The 22,692-nt window shown below is 35.6% G+C and overlaps 1 protein-coding gene across 5 annotated transcripts in view; it reads right to left on the bottom strand.

Moving 5' to 3' along the window:
• The window catches only part of CDH18 (cadherin 18), a 1,036,719-nt gene that overhangs the window by 266,731 nt on the left and 747,296 nt on the right, over positions 1 to 22,692 (bottom strand). The window lies entirely within an intron of this gene.

Below are 22,692 nucleotides of genomic sequence, written 5' to 3'. Positions count from 1 at the left end.
GGAAATCGGTGCAGCCACTATGGAAAACAGTATGAAGTTTCCTCAAAAACGTGAAAAGATACAACTACCATAAGATCTAGCAATTTCGGGGTATATAATCCAAGGGAAATGAAATCATTATCTCAAAGAGCTATCTTCAGCCCCATGTTCATTGCTGAATTACTCCCAATAGCCAGGAAATGAAAACAAACTGAGTGTCCATTAACAGATGAATGGATAAAGGAAATACATATACACCCACTGCACTTCCCCCACCCCTACAAGAATAGTATTCAGCCATGAGAAAGAAGGACATTCCACTATTTGCAATAACACAGATGGATACTGAGGGCATTATGTTCAGTGAAATAAGTCAGGCAGATAAAGACAAATATTGTATGATATCACTTTTTTTTCTGGAATTTTGAAAAGTCAAACTCTTAGAACACAGAATAGAATGAATGATATTCCCAGGACCGAGGAGTGCAGAAGAAGGGAAGGTGATGGTCAGAGTACAAACTCCCAGGTATGAGTAAGTTCTGGGGATCTAATGCACAGCAGAACGATTATAGTTAACAATACTGTATTGTGTATGAGAAAGCTAGGAGAGCAGACCTTCAATGTTCTCACCACAGAAAAGACATGGTAGGGGCACCTGGGTGGCTCAGTCAGGTAAGTATCTGACTTCAGCTCAGTTCGTGATCTCGCGGTTAGTGAGTTCGGGCCCCATGTCAGGCTTTGTGCTCACAGCTCAGAGCCTGGAGCCTAATTTGGAGTCTGTCTCCCTCTTTCTCTGCCCTTCCACCATTCACATTCTGTCTCTTTCTCAAAATAAATAAACATTAAAAAATTTTTTTAAAAGACACGGTAATTATGTGACATGGTTTTAACTAATGCTATAATGCTAATCATTTTGCATATATGTGTATCAAATCAACACATTGTATACTTAAACTTATACGATACTATATGTCAATTCTATCTCAGTAATGCTGGACACACATTTTAAAAAGAAACAGCACACAAAGTTTCCCTAAAGGAGTAGTATGGGATTTATGAAAAAGGAGAATTCAAGCACAGATATTAGGTGCTTGGCTACACAGTTATGAAGAGTTCAGAATTTAATCAAATGGGATATGGAAGGATACAGGTACAGGAAATAGAAAGGGGAAGGTCAGGAATTGAATTTTGACATGCTAATCTTGGTATTTCTATTGGCGATCTCAGTAGAGATGTAGAGGCCATTTTTTATATGCAGTCTCTAGTTCAAAGACAAATATGGTTGGCTTATAAATTTGGGAGACAGCCAGCACAAAAGTGGTATTTAGAGCTATGAAACAGGATGAGATTACCAATGAAATAAACGTAGGTGCAAAGGGAAGAACTGAGGACTGAAACCTGTAGTGCTTCAAAATTAAAAAGCCAGAGGGGGACATCTGGGTGGCTCAGTCCTACTTCGGCTCAGGTCATGATCTCGTGGTTTTTGAGTTCAAGCCCCACATCCGGCTCGCTGCTGTCAGTGCAGAGCCTGCTTCTTGATCCTCTGTCCCCCCTCTCTCTGCCCCTCCCCCACTTGCACTCTCTCAAAAATAAATAAAACATTTAAAAAAAAAAGCCAGAGGGACGAGAAAGATAAAGAGCCCCTAGTCAGGTAGAAGGAAAACTAAGCACACCAGTGTCTTGTTTTAACAAGAGAAATTAAAACATCTGTGTATAAGGGATTTTATATAGGAATAATAATGATTATTTCAGAGGCAAAAAAAAAATCTAAAAGTCCATCTGGAGGGGGATTATTTTATAAATAATGAATTATCACTAAAAGAATATGAATATGCTAGCTCTGAAGAACTATCTATAATTTGTTGTGGATGGGAAAGCCATGCTGTGTAATAATATAGAAACTGAGATCTTACTTAAAGTATAAATAACAAAAATTACATGTACAGTATATTCATATTTATTAACATGGATGTATGGAGTTAGGATAGATTATAATCTAAGCCACTGAGGCTTGAGGGAGGGCAGAAAAAAGCATACACTGCAGTGAGCCAGTCAATTTCCTTTTATGCCTTTCAGTTTAACTGACTGAATAAATATCTATTACTTTTTAAGTATATATATTCCCATTGTTACTGAAGAACACTTTTGGGTTATATCTGGGCCAATAATGGAGAAAAATCACAATATGTGGCAGCCCATTCTCAAAGCCACAAGAATCTTTAGAAAATTTCAAGCAGCATCTCATTTCCATGCATAGGGTCTAACCTTTGCTTGATTCTCACTCTGAGATGTTTACGAATCTATCTATCTATCTATCTATCTATCTATCTATCTATCTATCTATCTATCTATCCATCCATCCATCCATCCATCCATCCATCCATCCATCTGCCATGCCTAAGGTTGCTACATTCTATCTTGAATGTAGGTACAACTCCCAGGCTATTGCATTAAGTTGCCCAGGCACTGGTAGGTGATGCTTCCTGGAATGGTTGTCTTGTTTTGTTGAAGTGTGTCTTGAAATTTTTTGATATCCCTGCCTACCTCCTGTGTCCCTCATGTAAGCCCCCTGCATCTCTATTCAGTTATTCTTTTGGTCTCTATCAACATGGTCCATGTGTTTATTTCTAGGCTTAAAACCAATGCACTGTAACAGAATGGAAGAAAAAATTGCATCCCTACTATGTATCAAACAATGTGTTGATATAAATCAGACAGGGTCCCTCACCTTCAAGAAGTTTTTAGTGCAGTGAGCAAGAAAGAGCAACAGATCCAGAGTAGGGAAAGTTCTGATAGAAGCATGAGGTGAAACTAATTTTCCCTTGCTTGGAAGTTTTCCCAGAGGAAAGGACTCAAAGTCTCCATCTGTATTCCTGTTTTCCCATTTCTATCAAAGGATAAAAGTTGTACGTTAAAAAAAAATAATTCTCATCAAACATTTTCCTTATTCATCTGTTGTGGATTTAATCCTATCACATAATATAAATTGTTCTAAGGTTACCCAAAACCACCTAGTTATTAACCAACTTTTTTTTTTTTTTTTGAGGAGAAGGCTAATTTAAAAACATGATAAAGCTAACTCAACATAAGGGAGCAGAATGCAGAACTCTCAGATATTGGTTCCTAACTTTGGAAATGCAAGACATGGAAATATGGAAGCTTTTTTAATGGAGAGAAACTGTGGACTGAGACACAATAGGGATACAGTTCAAAGTGTCTTGCTAAGTTTTTCTGTGACATAAGGGACTACTTAACCCTGAGCTACATACATATAACTCTGCATGTTGAAATAAAATTCTGTAGTCTGTTATTGTATACAATTTTCCTCTCAGTTAAACTTTTCAGAATGGAATGCTATTGAAATGTTTGAATCATAAAGTCCAATTTACTCAGCTGTAGCTCTGACCTCATTCTTGACTTTCTCTCTTCTTCTCAGATTGAATAACCAGAGCTATAACCCTCTCAGACATTCGACATGGCCTTGTATGCACTAATGATGATTTTTATTTTTCCACTTCTCCTCACTAAAAACTTTCTAAATTCTTGTGAATCTGTTTCTTTAAAAATCCCCTCACCCCCACCCCTTCTCTCCAACAGTTACCAGAGTTCATCCAAGCTCTCCTACTTTCTGAGATTATTGCAGTTTCCCTTGAGTGGTCTCATTACCTCTCTTCCTGTTTCTGTTCCACGCACATTGCATTTACACTAGAGTCCAGTGTGTTATTTCTAAAATGTGATTTTATCCTTTCTTAAATAAAACATGAGAATGTACCACAGCCTTTAGATGGCAGACATCCTCACTGGGTGCTTGTCTACGTGTGTGATTTAATCTTCAGGCACTTCACTATTCACATCGAATTTTAGTCAAACTAACGTGGATGATCTGGCCTCTAATGTGCCTACTCTCCACACGTGATTTCCTCAAACTACATATTTTCAATTTACTTGACCAGAAGTAAGTCGTTTCCTATCTTCTGTGAAGTTGTCCCTCAATTTTTCATCCAAATACGCTGTCTTTCCTTTGTGATGTAAAAGAATCCCTCGCTTACCTATCATTCAGCAGTTACCATTTTATGGTTTATTTCCAGTGAAATGCCCCACATCTCCCAATTCACTTGATTCTCATTGAGGACAGCAGCCACATTTCACTCACTCCTACATCCCCAACACCCAACGCATCCTATTTTCAATAAATGTTATTAAAGAATGAAATATGATGAGAGGAATTTTTATAAAGAATTCATGATACATTGAAAGATGTCAGGGACACCTGGGTGGCTCAGTTGGTTAAGTGTCCGACTTCAACTCAGGTCATGATTTCACAGTTTGTGAGTTTAAGTCCTGCGTTGGGCTCTGTGCTGACAGCTCAGAGTCTGGAGCCTGCTTTGGATTCTGTGTCTCCCTCTATCTCTCTGCCCCTCCCCCACTCATGCTCTGTCTCTCTCTCTCAAAAATAAATAAACATTAAAAAAATTAAATGATATCAAATAAAAAAATAAATATTTAAAAAGAGGTAAGACATTCAAACAATACAGGAGGAAACTTGGCTCAGAGACTGGCAGGGATGAGATCTAAAAGTGGTCAGTGAAGAGGTAAATATTTTAAAGACTATGAGGTAAAATTTTCAGTTTAAACATACAACTGATTATTTAAAGCAAAATTAACAACATTGTAAGATGAGTTTTATTAGGTGATTTGACTCAAAGATATGACAGAGGAAGAAAAAAATGAAATGGGAAGAAAGCATACTGCCTTACTGGAACTCCAATTGTGAAGGGGAATATTTGAATGGTAAAGTGGAAGTTGGAAAGTAGAAGTATCCAATGTGAGGTGGGCAGAGGGATCAGTGGCAAATGAGAAGTGCCACATGTGAAGTGGTCCAATATGGATTCCAAAACAGATTTTGCTATGCTATTTATGTGTATTGTTTAGGAGTAGTGACAAACACTACAAATTAATAAAGTGATGAATAACTGAAAAAAAGTCTACAGAGAGTTTAAAAGAATTATTTTTTTAAATGTGAGTAAACTAAGATAAGGTAGGAAGAAACATTAACGAACAAAAAACCCGACAATCCAAGAACAAAAACAGTATGGATGTCTACCAGCCTTGTCAATAATTACATTAAATGTAAATGTACTGGAGACTTCAGCAAAAAAAGGTGGACTAAGGATTTCTAGAACTTTCTCCATAAAAGCAATGAGATTTCTGGCAATGCTTAGAATTCTAAGAATCAATTTTTCAGCTCTCTGGAAATTAACCAAAGACTTGTACCATTCCAGGGAGAATGTAAGCAAGAAAAAAAGCTGAATCTTGGTGTGAACAGTAATCTCTATGATATTTTAATGTGCCTTAATTCCATCTCCCTCCCTCCCCCAAAGTTATACAGTAGTCTTGAAAAGCAACATCCTAAAATGACAATTAAAAACTCAGGAAGAAAAGTCCAGGAAGAGATAGCCTCACTGGTGATTTCCATCCAACAGTGAAATAATTATCATCATTCCTTCTTAAACTTCTCCAAAAGACAGAATAAGAGATGTGGACTACAGTTCATTATATGAGGCCATCATAATACTGACACCAAAACCTGATGAAAATATCACAAAAGAGGAGGGCGCCTGGGTAGCTCAGACGGTTAAGCGTTGGACTTTGGCTCAGTTCATGATCTCATGGTTAGTGAGTTTGAGCCCCACGTCGGGCTCTGTGCTGAGAGCTCAGAGCCTGGAGCCTGCTTCAGACTCTGTGGCTCCCTCTCTCTCTGCCCCTCCCTTGCTCTCACTTTGTCTCTCTATCTCTCAGATAAATAAACATTAAAAAAATAAAAAATAAAAAATAATCTACGGACAAATTTACCTTATAGGTACAACAATCCTCAACAAAACATCTGCAAATCAAATCCAGAAACATATATGTTTTGTATATTTAAAAATACACACATGATAAAGTATGATTTAGCCAGGAATGCAAGGTTGCATAAAACATACCAAAATCAATCAATATGATACAATATAAGCATTGTAAAGAAAACTTACATGATTATCTCATAGAGTCAGAAAAAAAAAAAAAACATCTGGCAAAATCTAACATTATTTGATGATAGTCAACCAACTAGAAATAAAAGAGAATGTCCTCAACCTGATTAAGTGCATCTGTAATAGAACAGCAGTTAATATCATATTTAATGGTGAAAGAGTGAAGTTTTTCTCTGGGGATCATAAGCACTCCAAATATCCACTCTTGGCATTTCTATTCAACTGGGTACTGAAAGTTGTAGCGAGGGTGATTAGGTAAGGAAAAAAAAAAAAAGATTTGGAAGAGAAGAAAACAAGCATCTCTATTTGTACATGGCATGGCTTTTTACATACAAAATACCAAGCAGTCTGCCAAAAATTAATAGTGCTAAAGAAAAGTGCAGCAAGGTTTCAGGATACAAGATGAATATAAAAATATAAATTTTACTTCTATAAACTAGCAGTAAAGAACCCAAAATTTAAGAAGTTTAAAATAGTATCCAAAACAATGAAATATTTAGAAATAAATTTAACAAAAGCAGAGCAAACTTATACACTTAAAACTACAAACTCTTCCTAAAAACTAAATAACAAATGAAAGGCATTTCCTAAGTAAATTTCCTAAATAAAAGACACCACTGGTTCATTGGCTGAAAAATTAGAATATTAAAATTGCACTATTTAGTTATTGGAATATCTGCCAAAATCCCACATTTTTTGTAGAAATTGACAAGCTATTCAAATATTAATATGGAAAAGGAAAGTAACCTAAATAGTATAAAAAAGTATTGAAAAAGAATGAGGTTGGAAGGCTAGCTATTATAGATATAAAAGCTTACTGCAAAGCTATAGTGACCAAAACCATATGGTTCTGGGACAGAATAAATGTACAAATCAGTGGAATAGGAATGAGAGTCCAAAAATAAACCTATATCTTTAAGGTCAACTTATTTTCAATATATATTCCAGGACAATTCAACAGAAGAAGGATATTCTTTCAACACATTTTGAAAGGCAGGTGGGGAGGGGAAGTATGGGGAAGACAGAGGATCCCAAGCAACCTCTGTGCTGTCAGCATAGAGCCTGGTGGGGCTCAGTCCCAGAACCATGAGATCATGACCTGAGCCAAAACCAAGAGTCAGACATTTAATCGACTGAGCCACCCAGGTGCCCCTACAATAATGTGCTTTAAATGAAAATGCATAAGGCTGAAGGCTGAAAAATGATACACAAGCAAGCTATAAACTTGGAAAAGCAAGTTTATGAATATCAGACAAAGTATATACATCAATGCGTAGTATATTACAAGAGTTAAAAGAGAGAATTTTGTGATTCATTTAGAGCATGAAAAATCCTAAATACACATAGACATAATTATAGAACACAAAAATTCATGAATCAAAAATTGGCATAATAAGAGAAATATGGAAATACACAGTCAGAGATGGTAAATTTCACACCTCACCATCAGTAACTGTGAAAATACACAAACTTGTAAAAAGAGAGAGAAACACTTGTGGCATCCATCAATCTGACCCAGCTGACTTCACAAACCACAAAGCCTGACAACTGCATATAACACATTCTTGTTAAGTACACAGGGAAAGTTCACCAAGAGAATATACTTGATAATACAAGTCTCAATAAATTTAAAATGAACAAAAACTTACAGTGTATGATATTAATCCAGGAAAATAGTCAGGTACCTTTTAGAGAAATGCAGGGCATATTTTTTTAAAATAATATATTAGCAAATAGGATCCAGAATCATATAAAATGAATAGCATACCATGAGCAAGTGAGTCTACCATATTAATGAAAAATTTTACATTCAAAAATCAAATAATACATTTAACCACGTTATGACAATTAAGAAAATAATTAAATGGTTATCTCAATAGATGCATAAGAGGTATTTAACAGAAGTCAGTGTACATTTATGATACAACATTCAGCACATTAGGAATAAAAGAAAAATAAAATTAAGGTATTAAACAATATCATTTATGATGGCATCGAAAAGCCTAAAAAATTAGGAATAAATTTAAATAAAGATGTGTGAAGAATTCTTTACTGAAAATCACAAACCATTGCTTACAAAAATAAGAGAAGCAATCTCAAGTATTGGAAGTACCCATAAAATTATCATTTTCCCTAAAAGTGATCCATAGAGTATATGAAATTCCATCAATAGTAGAAATTAACAAGCAGATTCTAAAAATTATATGAAAATTGCCATTGACTTATAATAAATAGCCAAAATACTTTTAGACAAAAAAGAGGGGCATCTGGGTGGCTCAGTAGGTTAAGCACCCAAATTTGGCTCAGGTCATGATCTTGTGGTTTGTGGGTTTGAGCCTCACATCAGGCTCTGTGTGGACAGCTGAGGGCCTGGAGCCTGCTTTGGATTCTGTGTCTGCCTCTCTCTCTCTCTGCCTCTCCCCCACTCACACTCTTACTCTCTCTCTCTCAAAAATAAATAAACATTAAAAATTTTTAAAAAGAGAAAAAAAGAGCATAATTGGCATATTTGAACTATTTGATTTCAGGTCTAACAAGAAAACAACACTGGTTGTTGTAACAACACTGGTTGTAATAGAGGTGAGCAGATTAAAGGGACAGAATAGACAACCCAAAAATAGACCCCGCACACAGATTAACGGCAACTTGAATTAACAAATGTTCTAATGTAGTTTGATAATTTAATTAAATGATGCAATGTAACAGGGACATTTCTTCAAAAATTTTGGAAGAGACTGATCTCCAAAATTTAACAGTGGGACGCCAGCCAAGAAAACCACTCAGCGGTGCACATATCCTAACTTTTATATAAAGTATGGAAGAATAACACAGCCTACGGAGAAAATGAATCCAGAAGGTGGATTCATGAAAATTATTCCTACATCCTAAGAACTAATTAAGGAACCTCTAGTATTTGCTTGATTGAATTTCGAAGTCCCATGGAGCAGTGAATCCTTTGTGTCTCCAACTTCATCCTTTTTGAATAGTGTTTTGTTTTCTTTTGTTTTGTTGTTTTTCGTGCCTGTCCCATCATTATGTGTGTGGTGGGAAAATAAAATGTTTTATACTTGCACAGAACCACAGACCAAGAAGAACTTATTTAAAGATGTGAACTTAAGGACTTACACCCCAAAAGTCCTCATCTCCAGCTGAACTTGGATGAGAGAATGAGATCCTGTATTTTGAATTAACCCATAATGGGATGATACTTGTGCAGACCTGGGTGAAGATGAGTGTATTTGGTAGGAAGAATATGAATCACTGGGGTGTCAGATAGCAGCAGCCTGTAATGGACAGAGACTGGAATGACCCATAATGATTGCCATCTCCAGCTATATAAACATGTATGTAATTTCCTCTCCTTATGTGTGTAGGACATAGTAACTCTTAATTAGGTAAAAGTGATGGGTTGTCATGTTGAAAAATAGATTATAAAAAGATACTTGCTTCTGTAACACTTGCCCACTCTTGTCATTTATAACTCTATTGCTCTCACTCTCTTTCTTGGTGCTTCTAGAGAGGCAAGTTGTCTGCAAGGGAATCCCTGTAAAGCTTGAATGGCAAGAAACTGGTGTCTCCATGGGGTGCCTGGGTGGCTCTGTTGGTTGAGTGACTGACTTCGGCTCAGGTCATGATCTCATGGTTTGTGAGTTCAAGCCCCGCATCAGGCTGTGTGCTGACGGCTCAGAGCCTGGAGCCTGCTTCTGATTCTGTGTCTCCCCCTCTCTCTGTCCCTCCCCCTCTGCCTCTCTCTCTCTGTCTCAGAAATTTACATTAATAAAAAATTTAAAAAAAAAAGAAACTGGTGTCTCCAGCCCATACCCAGCATGAACCTGAAGCCTAGTAACAGACATGAGAGTGAACTTGAATGTGGATTTTCTGAATAATTTATCCTTGAGATGACTGCATCCCAGTGGACAACTTGATCACAGCCTTATGAAAGATTCCGAATCAGAGACACCCAAAAAGCCATGGATTCCTGACTCATAGAAACTGAGATAATAGTTGTTTTAAGCAACTGAATTTCTGAGAAATAATTAATCCACTAGTGATGCATGGGGGTGTATCTCAAAACAGAATGATGAATGAAATCAGACAAAATATAAAAAAATTACATATACTGATTCCATTTATAAAATGTACAGAATGTAAATGTATAAAATGTAAAATGTAAGCTATAGTTAGAGTAATCAAATCAGTGGTTGTCAGGATTAGAGTCACAAGCTATTGACTACAATATTTGCATTATCTTGATTGAGATGGTTTATATAGATTTTAAACGTCTTCAAGTATGCATCTGTTATATGCCCATTATATGTCATCATATAAAATGCACCTCTTTTATTGTTAATAATTATAAAAATGTATGAAGCACCAAGACTATCTTGCAATGGTTGCTACACAAAAACTTAATCATCGATATAGTACCCCTGCCACTGAGCTTACACTAAAACATGCAATACAAGAAAATGTAAGCTCACCTCAAAATTTACTTAACTTGTAAATGGCTATTTTAGTAAATGAATGAGGTAAAATGACCTATTGTTTCAGGTATAATGTTAATAAGGCTTTGAACATGATCTAAAGAATGTTTTACTTGTACCCATACATTTCCCCCAATTATATTAGGTTTGGTAAGCAAAAGAGCTTTTGTAAGTTTGGTAAGAACAATGAATTATTTCATATTGCTTTGTAGGACTTTAAATTTGAAAATAGACTACCTTCAAAAGTAAAAGTTTTTTTTTAAATTTTTCTATAGCTTGCTAGATTAAAAAAATTCAAATTCTATTCTATTCTGTATTTTTTCATGTGATCTATTTAGATAATTTTTAAACTCCTTATAAAACTAGGGTGCTACAATTAATTCCTTAGTATCTGGAGCAAGTTTTTGAGTAGTAGATCCTGATTGTCACTCTTTTCCCTACCAAAAAATAAGTAAATAAACAAACTATTTTGCATTTACTGCACCCCTCCAAATGTCCATCCTCTATTACGTTATTTTACTTAGAAAAAACGAACTTTGCTAATGTGAATAAATTAAGGGGAACTCTTCTTGGTGTGGTCAATGTAACGTGTGTTTTGGTAAGACAAAGAGGGAGAATCAGATACAAGATATGATGACAGAAACAGATATGTCAGTGGAAGAGACAGAGGTATCTAAAGATGCTATTCTCCTTAGCTTAGAGATTTTATTTATTTAAAAAAAATTAATGTTTATTTATTTTTGAGAGTGAAAGAAAGCACGAGTGGGGGAGGAGTAGAGAGAGTGGGAAACACAGAATCAGAAGCAAGCTCCAGGCTCTGAGCTGTCAGCACAGAGCCCAACACGGGGCTCAAACTCATGGACCGCAAGATCATGACCTGAGCCAAAGTCAGATGCTTAACCGACTGAGCCACCCCAGGCATCACAGCTTACAGATTTTAGAATGGGTTAGAAACTAAGGAAAACAGGCAGCTTCTTAGAATCTTGACAAGAAACAGATTTTCCCTTAGAGAATCCCCAGATTCTCCAAAGTGAATGCAGCCATGTTGATAACCTGAAGTTTAGACCTTGTGACGTCTGGAACTGCAAGATAATAAATTTGTTATTTAAGCCGCTAAATTGAGGATAATTTGTTATAGCAGTAAGAAGAAAATGATAGAGTTTTATGTGTCATATATAAAATATTTATATTTTCATAAGTAACTTCTTGAGGTGGCTATTATATTATCCCCATATTGTTTAAATTAACAAGTTGAATCTTATTGTTAATTTGTCCAAGGTTACAAAGCTATTAAGTAAGAGAATTTAGATTTGAATACTTTAACTTCAGAACCCACAGTCTTATACTTTAGTCAAATGGCAATACTGTACGCACACGTGCATAGTTTTTTGTTGTTGTTGTTTTTTGTTGTTTAATGTTTATTTATTTTTGAAAGAGGGAGAGGGACAGACAGACACATAGCACGAGCAGGGAAGGGGCAGAGAGAAAGGGGAACACAGAATCTGAAGCAGGCTCCAGGCTCTGAGCTGTCACCTCAGAGCCCACTGCAGGGCTCAAGCCACAAATCACGAGATCGAGACCTGAGCTGAAGTCGGACACTTAACCGACTGAGCTACCCAGGTGCCCCCACATGCATCATTATTGCAAAGACAAAATGCATAAAACTATAGATATATCTTCATATCTTCTATAATAGTCATATATTAAAACCTAGATTTAGGATTAAACATTAAGGATATGTCTGCTTTTAAAAAAAATGTCAACATTTGAAATCTGATAAATTATTGTCCAATGTTTCTATATTTTTCTTCTCATATTCCTAACATATGTTGTATAATTTATAGAGATTTCATCTATATACATGGCTCTAGGGTCACAGGAGTAATCCTTAGGTCTGCCTCATATTTCAGCAGCTGTATACACTAAACACTAACCACAAACTAACTTTTTTTTTTAAGTTTACCAATTTATTTTGAAAGAGAGGGAGAGAGAGAGAGAGAGCGCGCGAGAGAGCACGCAAATGGGGGAGGGGCAGAGAGAGAGGGAGACAGAGAATCCCAAGCAGGTTCCTCACTGTCAGTGTGGAGCCCTATATGGGGCTTGAACTCACGAAGCATGAGATCATGAAGTGAGCAGAAATCAAGAGTCGGTCACTTAATCAAATGAGACAGCCAGGGGCCCCAAACACAAAGTAACTTAACAACTATTAAGGATCAGGCAATGTAACAGTAATTGTAAATTCAAGAGCAAAAACAAACGAACACACACACAAGAAAAAAAAAAAAGAAAGAAAGAAAACAAAAAAACAAAAACAAAAACAGAAACAGCATGTATGCTTAAGTTCCAGAGCCCATAGGACAAGATCAGATCAGGAGAAGTCTGAAGAAGTGGGTAGGGCTCAAGTCCTTGAATGGCACGTTCAACAGTTCAAAAGTTTTTACTGAAAAAAAAAGAAAAATCTGTGCAAATGTGTTGAACATAAAAGGGAGGTGTAGAGAGAAGGAGCATGCCCAATGATAGAAGCAGAATTGAATTCTGGAGAGATAAAATAATGCAAAATTTGAGTTAAAGGGGGAAAGCTGTAGAAAACCTGACAGGTTAAGAGGCTGTGTTAAAAAAAAAAATAGCGGAAGGGGAAGTATTCAAGATGCAAAATGGAGACACATTATGAAGACAGTAAATAGGCATTATATTAAAGGTGTAGAAATGGGTTGATTTTTTAACATAGGACAAAGGAAGAAGCAGAGTCAAGCAGGGTGGCAATTTGTTTACTATCTTAGGAATTAGGGAGATAATTGTGCCTTTTACATTTTAAAAATCATATGGGAGATACTGAAAGGGAGGAGAGGATTTTAATATAGAAGATGATATGATAGGGATAACTGAGATCTGAGCTATCTATGAACTCATAAGTGGATCTGGACAGATAAATGGGAGATCAAAAATAAAAGATAGTTGTAAATCTAAAGGCTTTTAATTATTAATATTATTATTAATATTATTTTCATTTTTCAGAGAGAGTAAGCAGGGGAGGGGGTAGAGGGAGAGACAGAGAGAGAGAGAGAGAGAGAGAGAGAGAGAGAGAATCCCAAGTAGGCTCTACACTCAGCGCAGAGCCCAACACAGGGCTTGATTCCATGACCCTGGGATCCTGAGCTGAAATCAAGAGTTGGACATTCAACAAATGAGCCCCTAAATCTAAAGGCTTTTATAGATGGTAATTAAACCCAGAAAACAGGTGGAGAACCAAGAACACTTCTAAAAACTTGGGAACCACCAATACTTCTGGAAAAATCAGATAAACATACACAAATTAAAAAATTAAGGGAGAAAAACAGAGAAATTTCTGGAGAGTTTTGTGAAACCCTTTCTTTATTCAACTAAATCCAGGGTACCTCTTGGAGATACTGCTGGCCTTTGGGAATCCCTCCAAAACCATATAGTTTGGGATGGTGGGGAGGTGATGAGACGTGAAAGCAGAAAAACGCCTGGATTTCAGAGCCCAACACCTAAGGCTCAAAACTCTTGGAGCCTGGGCAGGGATATGTGGGCATCAGGTGGGCCCCCGGAGCCAAGGTAGCAGATTCTGGGAAGAAAGGCAGGAGCAGGAGTGGATCAGAAAGGCCGGTAGCCAGAAGGGACAAGCAGTCAGACTACAACAATAGGCAGTGAAGGTGAAGATGCTTGGAACGTTTACTACCCTTGCTCTCTGCCAAAATTATAGGGAGAGGGTTGCGTCGAAGGAGTCCAGGGACAGGGGCATGTCCCAATTACCAGCTGGGATAGATGCATATGTTCCACAGAAGAGAGTTTCACTAAGTGGGGCCCACAGGAATCGTATCTATGAAAAGTAAGCATGTCTTTACACCAACAAATGAAACACATGGAAAGGAAAGCCAACACAAGTGGGAGCTGAAGTTGAGAAACAACTGGTTTTTCATGATCAAAAGCTGCAGAGGTAACATCGGACTACAGAAAAATTACACTGCGCACAAAATGATTAGAGATATACAGGATGCAAGGGCAAAAATGCTCGCATGACAAGAAACCCTCAGGAACGAGCAGCCATTTGAAATATACCATCTGGAAGTGAAAAATAACACAAGAATCAAAATTTTAGCAGATGAATGAAACAGTGGATTTGACACAGAAAAGAAAAGAAGAGTGCACTGGAAGGTAAGGGCATAATGAGTAGAATCAAAGGGAAGCAAAAGCAAGTTTTCTTTTCTACCTGCCAAACGTATCCTTACTGCTGGCAAATACACGGTATTATGTATCAGATTTTAAGAAGCTCATCGCTTATGCAGTGGAGGAGGAATCATTGCCTAGCCCAGGGTACGAACAGATAGGTGCAAAGCATCAGTAAGGACTTATTTGTTATTAATTTACATGGTCTCTTCAAAGGTACTCAATACTGAAGAAAAAAAGGAAAAAATATAGGAAGGGGAAGAAAGAGGGAAGGATGGAAGGAAGGAGAGAGAGAGAACAGGGCGAGAGAGGAAAAATTCATGCAGGGATCAGCGATACTACTACCATCCAATTAAAATGGAGGGCAAAGAATGGAGCAATTAACATGTCCTATATTGTCAGTGGCTATTTCAGAAAATGAGTTGTCAAAGAATAGTTGGTTATATATACATCAAAGAAATATAAAATAGACTGTTTTCTCAACAACTACAGCAACAACAAGCTGTTCTTTTCTTTGATACTATATCAATGTATGACTATAGAGTGGGTGCTTTGGAGTATATCTTTGTAGTACAGAATAATGGAAATATACTGTATTTGTAATGTTTTTCATTTAAAAAGTATAAATAAGAACTAATAGTCAAGATAGTCATAGGGACAAAGACTCATGAGATGCCAGTAAATCATTTATCATAATGCTCAGTAACAAAAGACAAGTGCTTCAAAAGTAGATATTAATAAAATATTATATAACACAATACTTTAGTAGTCACGTTTTTACACAAGTTTTGAAAAAGGAAATGCAAATATAGAGCAAAAGTAGGTTTATATGGACACCTGTGTTGTTATTGTTTCTCTCTTTCCACCCGATACATATTAAAGGTGATAGAGGTTCACAGGTAAAAAGCAAAAACAATTTGTAGAGGTTAGTCATCATAAACCAAGCTCAACATTACTGCTGTACCAGTACAGATGATATCTAAATAATCTGAAACAACCAATGGAGGAAAGAGTGAAATGTGTTGTCATGGGCCTCGGTCTGCTTATCTAGAGCATCCGAAAGCATACAGGATGTAGAATCAGGTGTTGTGTATCAAAGACATCATCACTTAAGTTGTTGATGTTAAGAAAGGTGAATAAGAATAAAATAACATTGAGATGAAAGTTCTGTTCCTCCTTGATCAAAGTAAGAATGGTTGGAGAATCACCAAGTAAATATAGCTCTTAAGTCATCATGAATACCGACTAATCTTTAGTTTTTTTCTATATTTCCAAAGTAAAGTAGGTTTTATAGTTGACGTTCTTCAAAACAATAGGGCTCTATTATATAGGATATTTAAAAAATAATTAAAATTTCTAAAATTAATAGAATTTTAGCCAGACTGATGAGGAGAAGGAGAAGGCAAAATTTTCAATATTAGGAATAAGAAACATCATTTAAGTTTTACAAACAGTAAAAAAATAAATAAGAGAATAATATGAACAGCTTTATTCCAATAAATTCGGAAATGCAAATGAAATGAATAAATTCCTTGAAGATACAAATTACCATGTCTCACTCAAGAAGATACATAATATAAATAGCCTTGATCCTATTAAAAGAAATTGAATTTGTAATTTGAATGTTCTCAAAAGACAATCCATTAATCAAATATACAAAAACACCTTCAGACTCAGATTGCTTCACTGGTAAACTCAACCAAACATTCATAAATAAAAACAATTCTACCCAAACTCTTTCAGAAAATTGAAAAGGGTGAACTACAATACTTTCCAATTCATTTTGTAATTCCATCATCATTCTGATACTAAAATAAGACATATATTACCATAGAAGTATAAGTAAATATCACTTATGGACACAGATGAATTCTAATTAATATATATATTGGCAAATCAAATCCAGCAATATATTAAAAAGATAATACCTCACGACCAAGTTGAGAGTACCTCAAGAATGCAATGTAAATTTAACGTTTGAAAATCAAATGTAATTCTCCATAACAAAGAAAGAAAAAAAGTACAAATATTTCTACAAATATACATAAAGGATTTATCACAATCCAACATCCATTTCTGATAAAAAAACAACAAACTAGAAACAGAAGGAAGCATATTCAACCTAACGAAGGTGATCTATAAAAAATTTCATCTAACCTAGTGATTAATTATGAAAGAATGCTTTCCCCCTAAGATCAGGAACATAACAATGATATATAATATCACCACTTGTATTTAATATTTTACAAAAGGTTTTAGGCAGGGAATAAAGCAGAAAATATAAATATGGGGTCTCTGTATTTGAAAATAAGAAGTAAACCTTTGTGAATTCACCGATGATAGTATTATCTATGTAAAAAAAATGACTGAATCTACAAACATGGTATTAGAAATCATAAGTCATTTTAGTCAGATGGAAGGATATGAACTCAAGATACAAAAATCATTTTTATCTCTGTATGCAAGGAACCAGTAAGCAAAAATTGAAATCAAAATATTTTTTTAAATAGTATCATCAGAGTATTATGTAATTAGAAACAAATGTTGAAAAGATATGAAAGACTGGTTCATGACTAAGAGAAATTAAACATAACTGAAAAAAATAAAGAAAATCTTGATATAGGGAGAAATAAGTGAGCAATGGCTCAGAACACTCAATATTTTAAGGTGTCTATTCTTCCAAATTGATCCAGAGGCTTAACATAATTCCACTAAAACTACCAGTAAGATTTTTCCTACAGGTCAACAGCTTGATTCTAAATTGCAAATTAAATTATTAATGCAAAAAAACAAAAACAAAAAAAATCAAAAAACAAAAAACAAAACAAAAAACAAAAAAAACAAGGACAGCCAAAATAATATTGAAGAAAAAAGTCTGGAGAAGACTACCTAACTTAAAGACTAATTATAAAGGCAATCAAGACAGTGTGGTATTGCAGAAAGACAGACAGATACACTAATGAAAAAATAGTGTGTCCTTAAATAAATCCATACATATATGGCTAACTGATTTTGAACAAAAGTACAAAGGAAATGCAGGGCAGAACTGATAATATTTTTAGCAGTAACTATTGATATACGTGTGTAATTAAGTAAACTTCTAGCCATAACTAGAACTAGTTATTGCTAATGAAGCGGTAACTATTGATATACATGTGTAATTAAGTAAACTTCTAGCCATAACTCAGATATATAAACAAATTAAGTCAAACAAACCAAAGAGCTAACAGTGAAACTAAAATTGTAAGACTTTAGAAAAAAATATAAGAAAAAAATTGGGATCTTGGGTTATGTAAAAATTTTTGCTACAACACCAAAACCATGATCTGTGCTTACATATTCAATTTATTGATAAATTAGACTTTATCAAAGTTGCAAAAAATATGTTGATTGGGTGATGCTTTTAAGAAAATGAAAAGACTAAGTAATAATATACTGGGTGAAATTATATACAAATTATATATACCCTGAGGTGCTGTCTCCAGAATATATAAGAAACAAAAACAATAATAAGAAAACAATCTAATACAATACATGGATAAACTATTATGACCAAACAATTTACGAGAGAAGATAAAATACAAGTACCAGAAAACAACAACAACAACAACAACAAAAACAAAACAAAACAAAACAAAACAAAACACTCAGTATTATTGGTCTTAGGGAAATTCAATTAAAATAACCATTAGCTATCACTAAAAACTTTTAAAATGATTTTAACGAATGACTATATCAAATATTGGCAAGGATGTGAAGGAATACTGGATTCACAGATTCTATTGGTGGTGGGGGGGGGTGGGATGTAAAATGGTACAGTTTTCCCATTTCTCAGAATATACAGCTACCATATGTCCAACATTGACACTATGTCTTTTTCAAGAGAAAAGAATGTGTCCAAAAGATGTGTCTAAAATGTTAATACCAATTTATTTACATTAGTCAAACACATGAAACGGCTCAAGTGTCTCTCCATTGATAGGTGGAGAAACATATTGTGGTATATGCATACTGTAGAATACTGCTGAGCAAAAGACAATAACCACAACTATCTATATGTGCTACAGCATTAATAAATCTCAAAATAATTATTCTGATTAAAAGAACCTAGATAAAACAGAGTACTTACTGAATGATGCCATTTATACCAAAATGGTGCCATTTATAGTTGCCTGGGGATGGAGGGTAGAAAAGTAGGTGAGATAGATTCCCAAGAGGTATGAGGAAACTTTGTAAAAAATAATAATAGTTTATTCTTTTTTAAAAGCTTATTTAGGGGCGCCTGGGTGGCTCAGTCAGTTAAGCGGCCGACTTCAGCTCAGGTCACGATCTCTCGGTCCCTGAGTTCGAGCCCCGCGTTGGGCTCTGTGCTGACAGTTCAGAGCCTGGAGCCTGTTTCAGATTCTGTGTCTCCCTCTCTCTGGCCCTCCCCTGTTCATGCTCTGTCTCTCCCTGTCTCTAAAATAAATAAAACGTTAAAAAAAATTAAAAGCTTATTTATTTTGAGAGAGAGAGAGTGAGCATGAGGAGGGGAGAGGCAGAGAAAAAGAGGGACAGAGAGAGAATCCCAAGCAGGACCTATGCTGTCAGGGCAGAGTTCAGCACAGGGCTCAAACCCATGAACTGTAAGATCATGACCTGAGCCCAAACCAAGCCACCCACAGCCACCCTGGCACCCCGTATTTGGAAACTTTGGGGATGGTGGATATCTTCATGTTCTTGATTGCGTATATATGGGAAATCATATAAAATCTCGTGCTGTAATTATGTGAATTTATGTCAATCACACCTTGAGAAAAAGCAAAAGCCACAACCAAAGTGAATGAGGTTATATGCTCTTCACACATACTTTACACCTTGATAAACATTTATTCATCCATTTGCTCAGCTGTCATTGCTCATTATTTTATTTATGTAATTGATATTGCATAATTTACTGATTTGTACTTATTTATTATTCATTTATTTATTCATTCAAAAATATCACTGAGTAGCTATGGTTACCTAAGTTCTGAGCATATGTCGTAGAGCACAGAGATAAAATGTAGGTTCACATAAGATATTCATATTTAAAGATAAATATTAGTGCCTAACTAGCAGGTATTTTTAGTAACTGCTATTCCAGATCTGGCGATAAGTAGTATTTGGTCATTATTATCGGTAGGTGCACCATATGAAATGGTCTGTTTATGGATAACCTCTGCTTTTCCCCTTTGCCAGTCTTATGGCTGGACTCAGGAAGTACTCTATAAGAAATCGCCTTCCATTAGCACATAAAATCAAAGTTACAAGTGACTTTGAGTGGAGACCCAAAAGGCACAGTAAACACCACAAAACACAAAAACAAAATAAAAAATTCCCTGTTCTTCATATGACTTCACGGACTGTATATTGGACAAGGACCCATCTTCTGTTACTGGCATCTCATCCCTGGCCACAGAGGTGTGACCACCTGGTTCCTCTTTCGTTTTCTACTTGAATTCTGCAAAGATCCCTCTTCTTCCATCGGACTGGAGGCTGTCTTCCACCACCTAGGACACATGCTCAAAAATTTCGTCTCTGCATGCACAAAAGATATTCTCACTTGTGGCTAGGAATAAAATAAAACTTACATATCTCACAGTAAGCTTAATAATATATGCGGGCATATTCTAATTTTATCTTTCTATGAATTTTATTGGTTAGGTGATATACTCTTTAATAAAGAAGAAACTGAATCTATGGAGAGTCATCTGACCCAGGTAGGACATCAAATTAATAGCTAAGGTAGACTCACAGAAAGGACTTTATACCCAAATCTATAGTCTTAAATTTTATAGGATAATATCACTAAATGTAAGCTGAATAATGCCTTAGGTTATTTAATTATCAAAACACCACTGTAAATCTGGTTTTATATTCTAATTTTCTAATGAGAGAACTTAATATCAGAGAGATTAAGCAACTTGCCTAAGGCCATTGTTTTAAGTAGAAAATAAATTACTGTAACAAATAGAGGTAAAAATACAACATAAGCTTAATTCTTTCCCTCAGTAAGTACAGATATAAACAATCTATTGCTAGTAAGGCATTTCTGCCACCTTCAACGGCTTCCATCTCCAAGTCTAAGATTTTCATTCTTGCTTTTGTCGTGTCTGAGCCAAAAGGAAAAGACAGAGTAATAGAAACTGGAAATCTTGCATATAGTTTCCTTTCTAAGGTCTGTATGAAAGCGAGACACATCACTTACACTAACATCCAAATTGCCAACTTTTAACCATGGTGACACATGGCGAATGAATGCTGGATAAGGTATTCCACAGCTAGCAGACATGCAAGGGGGTGTTTATATCACTAATATCTACAGTAGGTGAACAGACTTTGGGGTAAACTAGCAATCTGTCCCTCATCATCCAGTAAATCCAAGGTTCATAGAATTGAATGCTTTGTCTGATTTCAAAACCTGGGGATTTTTCCCCCTTATATGACATAGACTAAAAAGTTTAGTCCATTTCTCTCCACATGACAAATCAATGTATAGAGGCTTCCATATAAGAGTGGAAATTTAAGTATTATAAACAGTGCAAGACCCCAGGCATTCTTGGTAAAGATACAGGAGAGAACTATTGATGCTTTTTCTCATACAACTTATTTACTTAACACATCCTTTAACATAACCTTCTTAGCTACTTTACAAACTTAAGGGGTGGTAATTGAATAGTATCTGTTTAGTCCCATATAATGGCCTCCCTCTATAAAGGAACTTTGGGACTGGACTTTTAGTGTTTGAAAGTAAAATCAAGATGGTAAGATTCTATGTCCCCATCTCTGCCCTAACCAGATCACCTGAGATTCCTTTCAAATCCTCTGTTCCCAGGAACAGGGAAACTTTGTCCCTATATAACAGAAATGTGAATCAGCAGAAATAAGCTGAAGCGACTGCTATAATTACTGAGCTAGGACATGAATGAATTGAGAAGGGGAAGAGACTGAAGATTCTGCTGTGGTTCAATAAATAATAGTAATAATCTGTCACCTAATCATTAATACATAACATCGTTTTTGTATTTGTTTTTTTTTTAATATATTTTTTTCAACGTTTATTTATTTATTTTTTTTTTTTGGGACAGAGAGAGACAGAGCATGAACGGGGGAGGGGCAGAGAGAGAGGGAGACACAGAATCGGAAACAGGCTCCAGGCTCTGAGCCATCAGCCCAGAGCCTGACGCGGGGCTCGAACTCACAGACCGCGAGATCGTGACCTGGCTGAAGTCGGACGCTTAACCGACTGCGCCACCCAGGCGCCCCTGTATTTGTTTTTTAACCATCAATCAAGTGTTCCACGTCTTTATGTTCCACTTCCACTTTCAAAAACATAGAAGGTATTTGTCATTTAACTGAATATGGTTACAGATACCAACGTTCGTCGGCTTGTGTCCTAAAATCTGCTTGTATAAAACTCACATCTATATGTTTCCTAAGCAGAAAGAATGAATCCTTATGATGCCAGTATTTTTCATGACACAATTTTCCCATTCCTTTTAAAATAATCGTGTCTCATGTTCATGAGTTATTTTTATTATTATTAAGTTGTGTTGTTAGTATCTTCTACATTATTTTCCCATTATATTTAAATATATGTTTAAGGAATAAAAAACAAAAGAAAAATTTTACTGTGAAAATCCTTTACATTGCTTCTAGACACTTTTTTTTCTTGCTTATCTAATCTACCAAATAGCAGACCAGCCTGGTTCTTGTTGACGATTTTTTTCATTTCTTCTTCAATAACTTCCCTGAGGAGTGAAATGATTTTTCATCACAAGCTGCAAATTCACTCAAGACAAAATTTACCTTTATTTTTTTTTTCTTAGCATTATTGTAATCTCTTCTTTTGATGTTTTCTATATGGCCACAATTTCTAGATTGTTTAAAATGACTTTTAAATTAAAATATGGGTTATAGTTCCTTTCAAGTCACATTTTATTCTGGCTTTGAGCAAAGGCTTGATCATGGGAACTGTCATGGCATAA

Source organism: Prionailurus bengalensis, chromosome A1 (assembly GCF_016509475.1).
Source record: "Prionailurus bengalensis isolate Pbe53 chromosome A1, Fcat_Pben_1.1_paternal_pri, whole genome shotgun sequence".
Taxonomy (NCBI): domain Eukaryota; kingdom Metazoa; phylum Chordata; class Mammalia; order Carnivora; family Felidae; genus Prionailurus; species Prionailurus bengalensis.
The sequence above is the reverse complement of the archived record's forward strand: the minus strand, read 5'-3'. Positions and strand labels throughout refer to the sequence as shown.